The sequence below is a fragment of the Balaenoptera physalus genome (genome assembly GCF_965194825.1).
Source record: "Balaenoptera physalus genome assembly, chromosome: 3".
Taxonomy (NCBI): domain Eukaryota; kingdom Metazoa; phylum Chordata; class Mammalia; order Artiodactyla; family Balaenopteridae; genus Balaenoptera; species Balaenoptera physalus.
This window is the reverse complement of record NC_138890.1, coordinates 24418908-24428169: the sequence shown is the minus strand read 5'-3', so window position 1 is coordinate 24428169 and position 9262 is coordinate 24418908. Positions and strand designations below refer to the sequence as shown.

The 9262-nt window shown below is 45.8% G+C and overlaps 1 long non-coding RNA gene across 1 annotated transcript; it reads right to left on the bottom strand.

Moving 5' to 3' along the window:
• Positions 1–429: 429 nt before the first annotated feature.
• On the bottom strand, positions 430–8847 carry LOC309658276. The gene is made up of 2 exons (XR_014262167.1): positions 8336–8847; positions 430–1982 (listed from the first exon to the last, which is right to left on the bottom strand). It is a non-coding gene; the product is annotated as an uncharacterized lncRNA (long non-coding RNA).
• Positions 8848–9262: the final 415 nt, after the last annotated feature.

The window sequence follows — 9262 nt, the reverse complement described above, 5'->3', positions numbered from 1 at the left end:
GAGGGGCCCAGAGTTGCCAGACCTTCTGATTCTGTAAGAGAAGCCAGAAATCCAGATGTGGGGGAAAACCCTTGGCTAACATCAATTCCAAATTAAAATAACATTTCCTGAGCTCTAGCCATGAACCTCAAGCCTAAGGACTTGCACAAGACCAGACCTCGGCCTCCAGGAGCCTCCAGGCCAGAATCACTACTACTGTCTCTTACGGAACCAAGGCAGAGAATTGAAGGTAAAAGATGCACAAGAACCTGGTGGGTTCCTTTCAGCAGTACTAAACCTTTTTGTGTGTGGTGGATCCTTCTGGCAGCTGCTGAACCCTATGGATGTCTTCTCAAAGAAATGTTTTGAAGTGAATGAAATCAAACAACAAAGCCACTTAATTGTATTTAAATACAGTTATCAAAAGGTTGCAATGTGCTATTACTGGTGTTTCTTTGTTAATATATCAGTCAACACCACCTGGTGCTGACTTTCAAAGTTTTGAAGTAGTGATAGTAGAAACAAAGTTTCAATATATCTATAAAAACTATAAAGTGACCTGAAAACACTACAGGTGACAAAGTCACAGTTACTGGTAGTGCTACTCTGGGTTGTTGCCTACATTTATAATGAAAAGAAATGATGCATTTCGGAGGACAACCAAAATAAAGATATAATGTTTTCCCATCCAGCTGCACAGGCATTCTCCTCTCCTCACCCCCAAACTGGTCCTGGACTCCAGTTTAAGAACTTTGGCATTAGACAGGATAACAGGAGGACTGGCAGAGAGGAGGCCCCCCTTCCCTCACCTCCCCATCTCAGTAAATGGCACCCTCATCCCTCCAGCTGCCCCAGGAGCCCCGAGATGCTCCCCTTCCCTCTCCAGAAAGAGTGCCCTCAACGAAACATAAACCTGTTTCTGTCTTGCCCCTATTGAACATCCCCGCACCCTGGTTTCCCACCACCTTCGGGATGGAGCCCTAATTCTTAGCCTGACCTTCAAGTCCTGAAGGGTGTGGTCCTCCCCATGGCTGCACTCCCATCACCCTCCCCCTTACTCCCTGCACTTCCTCCTGAGCCTTCGCACAGAGGACGTGGGATGGGCAGGAGTGCCAGCTTGGTGCCAGGCAGGGGCAGGATGCAGCCTTGAATCTGCAACTTATTAGCTATGGGACAGTGAGGTTCACCTTTCAGCCTCAATTTCCCTCAACACCCACATCCCATTGTTGGAAGGGTTAGGACTGAAGCGACTCTGTAACAGTCTGGGCGCCTTTTAAACCCTCAAGCTAGAGAAGCTGCTCTCACCAGGGTAATCATCACACTAGCGTTTCTCCTCTGCTTCCCACTAAAGCGTTTCGGTGCTTACTCATCCTTCGAGACCCCACTGAAAGCCCTCTCTGCTCGCCTTACTCAGATCTCTACTCTTGTCACCAAATCAGACCACCCTGTCATTCCTGAGCACGTTCACCGATCTGACATCACACACCTCTCTGTTACCTTTATCCTGCTTTATGTTCCTTCTTTGCCACGAGTGCCATCTCATATAGTATATAGTTACTTGTTTATTTATGGTCTGTTTCTCCCACACCCAAAAGAATACATGCTCAGTGAAGACAAGGATTTTCTTTTGTTCACTACTGTATTCCCTGTGCCTCGAACAGTAACTGATCCACAGGAGACGCTCTGTAAATCAAACGAATGAATAAATCGGTGAATGAATGAAGGAAGGCCTTTGCAAATATTTTCCTGAGGGCTACTAGGATTCAGCGAGATAACATAGCCATGGTACCTAGCTCTGGGTCTGACATATAAATGTTCATCTCTCATCTTCTTTCTTAACTTCTCTGAATCTTAGTTTACTCATGTGTGATATGGGAATACTATCAATACTACTACTGCTACTAATAATAATGAGGATAATAATAGTAATAATAATAATAATACCAGGCCTACTTACCTCATGGAGCTATTGTGATGTCCAAAACCAGAACGCATTCTGCAAGCTATAAATCATTATATAGATGTGAATTACTATTGTTGCTATAAGAACATAGGCAATTACTTCCTCCTCTCTCAGCCTCCATTTCCTCATCTATAAAATGGGGCTAGTCACCTCTGCACCTCCTGCTTAGCTGAGTTATCATAAGGAATGAACAAAGTGATGCATGTTTAAATGCTTTGTAACATTAAATGCATTGCAAACTCTAAAATGCTTTGCAGATGTAACGAACAATTATTTGGAGGCAGCATATAGGAGTAGTGAAAATACTATTGGCTTGGAATCCCAGAGGGTTTGAGTCCCTCCTGGGCTAGAAAGCCCAGAAAGAAACTCTGGATCTTGGTTTTGCCATCTGTAAAATACGGGTGTTAATTGCACACACCTCACAGTGCATTTTACAGGCTTAGCACCTGTCCCGCCTGGACCCAGAGCGGGTTACTATTCTCCACTGGCCCACAGACAGATCTGACAAGGTCTTCTCCTCACCAAGCCAAAGAACAATATTCTTTTCCTCTTTAGTTGAATGGTGATAATTATACCAGCCCATCTGGGATGCCATGTCTTTTAATTACTATTTATAAGGCACTTGGGGATCCTCACTCAAAACAGATACGTGATGTGCAGTGAATCCAGAGGGAGTCTCCTTGTCTCAGGACCCGTCAATATCAGAACGACCCTGGGCTGCACCAGAAGCCAGGGAGTCCTTCTTCACATCTCCCTCCCTTCACCTTTCCTGCTCCTTCCCTACCTCGGGTCATGGCACCATGCTCATCCCTGGCTCCAGCTGGACGCCACCACCTTGGGTCATCCCCGAGCCCTCTTCCCCCTTGCCACCAGCAGGGCGTGTCCAGGTTTCCCTTCAACCACCCTCCATCCCACACTCTCCCCTCCGCCGCTGCTTTCTAGGACCAGCTCACAACCCGGCAACTGCAGCAGCCTCCTGCACAGAGGCCAGGAAGATCTTCCAGAAATAGAATTCATCCATTTCATGCTCTACTGAGCATCTTTCCACGGCTTCCCCTTGCACTTGGATAAAAGCTGAAATCCCTCTGCCTGATCTGCCCCCCCCTGCCCACACAGGTGTCCACTATTATCTCCCACCCCACCCCTCATTCAGTGCTGTCTAGAAAGGAGGCCTTCGCTGTGTTCTTCAAACACACCACGCTCTTTCCAACCTTCATGCGCGCTTTCCTCTCTCCCCGGCTTCTCCCCAGGCTTGGCATGAGGCTCTTGTTAACCTCAAAGTCTTAGAGGAAATGTCAGCTACTTGGAGGGCCTTCCCAGGCCAGCCTCTCTCAAATGAGAGCCCCCATGCCTGCACCTCCTTCCCTGTTCTTCCTCCACGCCAACCACTTACTGCAAATTGAATTTTTTTTTCAGTCCGGAAACACGTGAGGTTTGTGCGTGAGTGTGTGTGCACAGCAGCCCCATAAGAGCTTAGACCGCGTGGATATTTTGTGTCTTCAGGGTCTAGAACAGTGTCTGGCGTGTAGTAGGCACTCGGTAAAGATTTGCAAAAGGAAGAATGAATGGATGGATGAATGATGAACGTCTGGGGATATAGCCTCTATAACTTTGCCTCCAAATAACTGGTCAGAGGAGAACAAAATTAATACAGAACAAACCAAACTAAAGAGGAAAACCCATGGGGGTGAAACCCCATAGTTGCCAACAGTAAATTCTTGATTTGTTTTTTGTTACCCTTTCCAAGATTGTCTGTAAAAAGAAAAAAGGTTTTTGAAAAAATCCCCACCAATTACCTCAGAGATGAGACTTAATGCCAACTTTTTGCCTAGAGCACATTTCTACAGCTGAGTAATAAACCCCAGAAAAGCATGCCTTGTGATGGAAACGTTGAACATCGTCTGTTCTAACAGGGCCATTGGGGCTCCCGAGAAAGTCAAAGGAAGCGGGGAGAAAGGAAGAAGAATTGGATTAGTTAAATGTTTATCCAGAGGCAGTGTCATTGATAATGAGGAATTTTGGCTTTCCTTCCCAAACCAGGGTTTTATTTGTTTTCTATCCAAATCGCTTTTATGCCACTCGGGTTTTCTCAACAGTGAAAATGCTTGGTTGACTGCAAGTGTGAGAGAGATTGAGAGATTTTTTTTCATTAATATATGTTTTATTTTATTTTTAAGTTAATTTTTATTGGAGTATAGTTGCTTTATAATGTTGTGTTAGTTTCTGTTGTACAGCAAAATGAATCAGCTATACATATACATATATCCCCTCTTTTTTGGATTTCCTTCCCATTTAGGTCACCACAGAGCACTGAGTAGAGTTCCCTGTGCTGTACAGCAGGTTCTCATTAGTTGTCTGTTTTATACATAGTATCAATAGTGTATATATGTCAATCCCAATCTCCCAGTTCATCCCACCCCCCTCCACTTCCCCCTTGGTATCCATACATTTTTTTCTCTACGTGTGTGTCTCTATTTCTGCTCAGAGAGATTTTTATACGTTTGCCCCCTTTGCAAGCTCTTAGAGGGTCCCACAGATTCATGTTAGAGAGAGGGGGGTAAATAACACTATCTTGATTCCCATATTGCCTGGGAGACTCTAGAAGGAGATGCCTTCCAAGAAAGGGAAATATTTGGGGCTATAAGAGAACCTACAAACTCAGAAGTTTGAAACCTATTATATCCTGATAACAGCTGATTAAGCTTGGACAAATAGCTTGCTCCCTCCCAGCCTCCGGGTCCCCCACCTGTAAATAGGGAAGATGAAGTCAAGGTTATGAACGGCAGCACATGGCCTCCAGGCCTTACCACTACACATGCTGTAAACAGTCGGCAAGGGAACCCCTTCTGAAATGGGTACCCAGATTCTAACTAAACTTGATCATGCAGGAGAGATATGAAATGGATTTTAGAGAAGCAAAGAAATACAAATTAAAAACCACCACGGTCCTTTCCTGGAGTAAAAGGAAGGACACATGATATGGGAAATCACACCAACAGAGTAAGTTGGTTCCAGCCAAATTCAACTTCGAGTTGATTTTTTAAACTTTTTTTTTCAATTATAAAAGTAACGAAACATTTAAGAAGATTTTGAAAACAAACTCACAGATTATCCCACGACCCTGACACCCCCAATTATTCTCCCGTCTGCATATTTTCGTTCTGCCCATGTGTGGCCTGCCTCTCCCCTCGTAATGGGAAACATTCTCCACGAAAAACAGAGGTCAGCCCCCCAAACACTCTGCTGCTTCCCCTCTTCTTCTCCCCTTTACTTAGTTATTTAACTCTGTTTATAAACAAACCTGAGGACCTCCCTTCCCCTTGACACCAACTGATTTTGGAGTTCTGCTGGGTTTTTTAACTTAATTTTTAATTTAAAAATGATTTCTTTCTTTTTTGTTTTAATGTGACATCAACTGATTTTGAGCTCCCTTTCACCGTGAGAGTTAAGCCCCATGTCCCAACAATCTCTGCCAATAGCAAGGGTTGACACTGCAGTGTCAGCCAATGGCTCAGCCTGAGTTTCTCCCCTGGACTCAAGGGACAACCCAAATCTCATAGCGGGTGGGGGCAGGGCACCCCACTGGAGCCTCCACAGGGGCACACATTCTAGGGGGAGCTTGGCTTCCATGACCTGGCATTGCCTAGGTGACCAAGAGCCAGCCTCAGAAATGGAATGAGGTAGCAGCAAAGAAAACAGTTCCCATCACCTTTCCTCCTCCTCCTTAAAGAGTCAATTGGTCTGTCATTTTAGCCAATGGTTTTCAAAAATTGTCACTATGAGTTAAGTGCCTACTGTGGCAGGTGCCTGCTCTCCTTCACCACTAGTATTCCCAAGAGCTCTTGGTGGTCAGTACTCTTACCACCTTGTTCTACAGATGAGGAACTGACGTTCAGAGAGGTTAAGTGACTTGCCGGAGGTCACACAGCCCCACATTTTGGTCTGAGTGACCCTGAGGTGTATACTCTTCCTCTGGTGCTATGCAGCCAGGTCAGAGGTGATGAACGAGAAGATGAGATCTGCTTCTTCCAGGAGGGGACCTGAGTGTTGGTTTGAGGACCCACTGTCAAGGCCGGATGGATCAGTTCCATTCCACCCCTCACATTTTAATCCATGTCCAGGATTGCTAAATACCTCTATTTGATGCCCATGAGCTTGGAGGTCCATGTGACTGTTCAAGAATCAGTTATGAGGTCATGCCAAGGGTAGAAACCTCAGTGATTAGATCCGAACTCCCCACATTGTGCTCCATAGAGAATGGAGCTAATTACGAGGTCAGATGGACCCATCGTCAAGGAAAATTTACCACACTCTCTTGGACCATTTAAGGGCTGAGCAAACACACTGTACAGGCCGTCCTGTACTGATGACAATCTCTGTTTCTCCCGGGGCCCTGAATCACTGCTCCAGCTTCCCTTAGGGTTGGGGAAACCCTTTAGAAGAAGATGGCCCCATCCCTGGGATCCAGAGCTTCCCAGGGCCTTTCAGGCACTACAGGGGCCTATGAGAAAGTAAGTCTGCTCTTCAATGCCAGGGTAGGGGAGAAAGAGCCCAAGCAACAAAGGGAGAGAGCAACAGAGCAAAAGAGAGAGGGGGGCATGGGAGCTGGAGGAAAACTCTCAGGGGCTCCCCAGGAACATCAGCAGGAATCCCACCCCTCCCTCAGCAGCCTGGACCTGCCTAGCCCATTTCTAGGAATCCAAGCCTTTGAATGCTGCTAACACACCTGTCGCTAGGTGCTGCGTAGGTTAAAAAGCAAATCAGTAAGGATTAGGTGAAACAACGCTGCTAATTATCAACCTAAATTGTGACCTCACCAGTGATTTCATTGGCAAGGCTGGCTCCCAGGCTCGCCCTGCATGGAAGCATGTCTGTCTGCCTGCCTGCCCTGCCCTGCCCTGCCCTGCCCTGCCCTGCCCACCCAGGCCCTGAGCGACGGAGTGAGAGAGCACTTCTGTTCTAAGTGGCCCGCTGCCTTGGCCCAGGGCTCCAGACATGTGAGGTTATTGAAATTGAACTTGGAGGACAGGACGCTTGGGGTGGCCACTAGGAACATGAGAAACAGCAGGAGGGTATACTCCCACTCCTTACCATGCAGTCAGACCTGAGATGCCAGCAGGGCACCCTCTAGCCCTGGGATGCTCTAAGCAGCATCTCTACTTCTTCCTGACTTACCTCTCCATTCCCTCCTCATCCTCCCATCCTCAGTGCTGCTCCCCTCTTCCCAGAAGCCTGCAACAAGCTCCTCATTGGTCCTGTTACTTCCAGCATCTCCCCCACCCCCCCCACTCCCATTTTCCATAATGCTCCCCAGGGAGTTTCTCAAAGGGATGTGGAGCTCTATTACTCTCTTGCTCAAAAAACACTCTGTGGCAGAAATTAAACCAGAGCAATGCTATCCAGTTCTGGCAGAGCTGGGGGAGAAACGAATGCTGCGAGAGGAAATGTGCACCGGAAAAGGGTTTTTTGAAAATAATTCGGCAATATCTGTTCAGATGAAAAAGACACACACTTGGCTTTGGCAATCTCAGTTTTTAGAAATTAAACCTTTAAAAATAACAGTGTGAGGATGAAGGTTTGCAAGGATTATTTTTTCAAGAATTTTTGGCAGTAGGAGAAATTGGGGGGAAAAAGGTCCATCAAGAAGGAAATGGTGACATGCATTCTAATATAGCCCTACTATGAAACATAAAAAGAATGGATGGTGAGATGTCTGTGATATGAATTAGACAAGAAAGCAAGTCACACAGATAGTTACATAGAGAGAGCCACATACACACACACACACACACACACACACGGACACACAAAACACCATCAATTTCCACTTTTCTGTATGCTATTTCGTGTTTGTATATAATTAGGAGTGTCTAAGGATACACGATTGTTCATCCTACTTATGTTGATGGCAAAAAAAAATGAGAGCGATTATTCATTGCTTACTTATCTTTGATTTGTTTCACTGGTTATCATGAATATCTATTGCTTTTGAAATTCTAAACGAAGAATTTAGTAAAAAGACGACAGAAAGAAAAGGAAGGAAAGAAAAAGAAGAAAGACCCTTCACCGCTGAGCTGCAGCTCCCCGAGTGCGGCTCTTCCCTCCACCACCCTTCTCCCTAGCCTGTTTGCACCCCCAGCACCGACCCCCACCCCCACCGCTTCTTCCTGAGCCTCTTGAAACTCAAACACACAAGTCACAGGTCATTTCAATTCTTGTCCCTCTTCACATACTATCTCCTCTGCCAGCAACTCTCTCCCCTTCTCCACCTGGCAACACCCTCGGTGGCTCAGTCCAAATGCCACTTCCTCCAGCAGCCTAACCCTAACACCCAAGGTTGAGTGGGTCAGTCCCCCCTCTGGGCATCCCACCATCCCACAAGCTCCCCTGTACCTTCCGGAACCACATCCCATCATATCCCATAGTAGGGTTTACACTCTGGCTGGTGAGGCATAGGGAAGGCATGTCTCATCTCAAAAAGAATCAGTGCTTGAGAACACACCTGGGGCCACTCACCTGCACATTGATACAGAGAAGCCAGAATGCCAGATTTCTAGGGAAAGTCCCCTGATTTTTAAATGTTGGCAATGTATTCACATGTTTTATTAAACTGTCTTCGGGACAGCACTGTGAGAGTGAAAGAATTCTGCGAGATGAATCTGGCTGCGGGGCAGTCCTTTTGACATTTGTATGGAGTAACTGATGAGGCTATCTTGTCACTAGAGTGGGAGACTCTTGAGGGCAGGAACTTGCCTGGGTAATGTCTGTTTTCCAGGCTTGGCACTAATTCAGCACACAGCTGCCTGAGGAAAGGAGGGAGGAAGGGAGGGAAATAAAGAGGAAGGATGAAAGAAATGAAAAAAACGACAGATCAGGCAATACATTTCATCATTTACAAAAATGACAAAGGAAAAATCATTTTCTGCCTTATTTGCAATTTAGAGGAGCTGAATTTTGCCTACAGAGTACAGTGAAGTTCTCTGAATATTGTGGAAGTATTTGTTAGACAGTCCGAATATCCAGACACTGAAGATGGATCTATTAAACAAGGGTAAGTGATTTTTAAATAGAACCTTCAGCTTTCAAAGAATTCTTCCCCTCTTTTACAATTACTACTAAGCTAGCAGATAACGAGGTCCAGGGTAAATAAGCTCGTGCTTTGACCAAATTCTCCCATTCATTGTTTACTAATAATACAAACAACCCCATATCTCCAACATGGTATGGTCATCTATCTATTATCTCGAGTAGATTCTTCCTGCAAACCTAGAAGATCAGAATGATCACCATTCCCCTAGCTTTATAGATAAGGAAATCAAG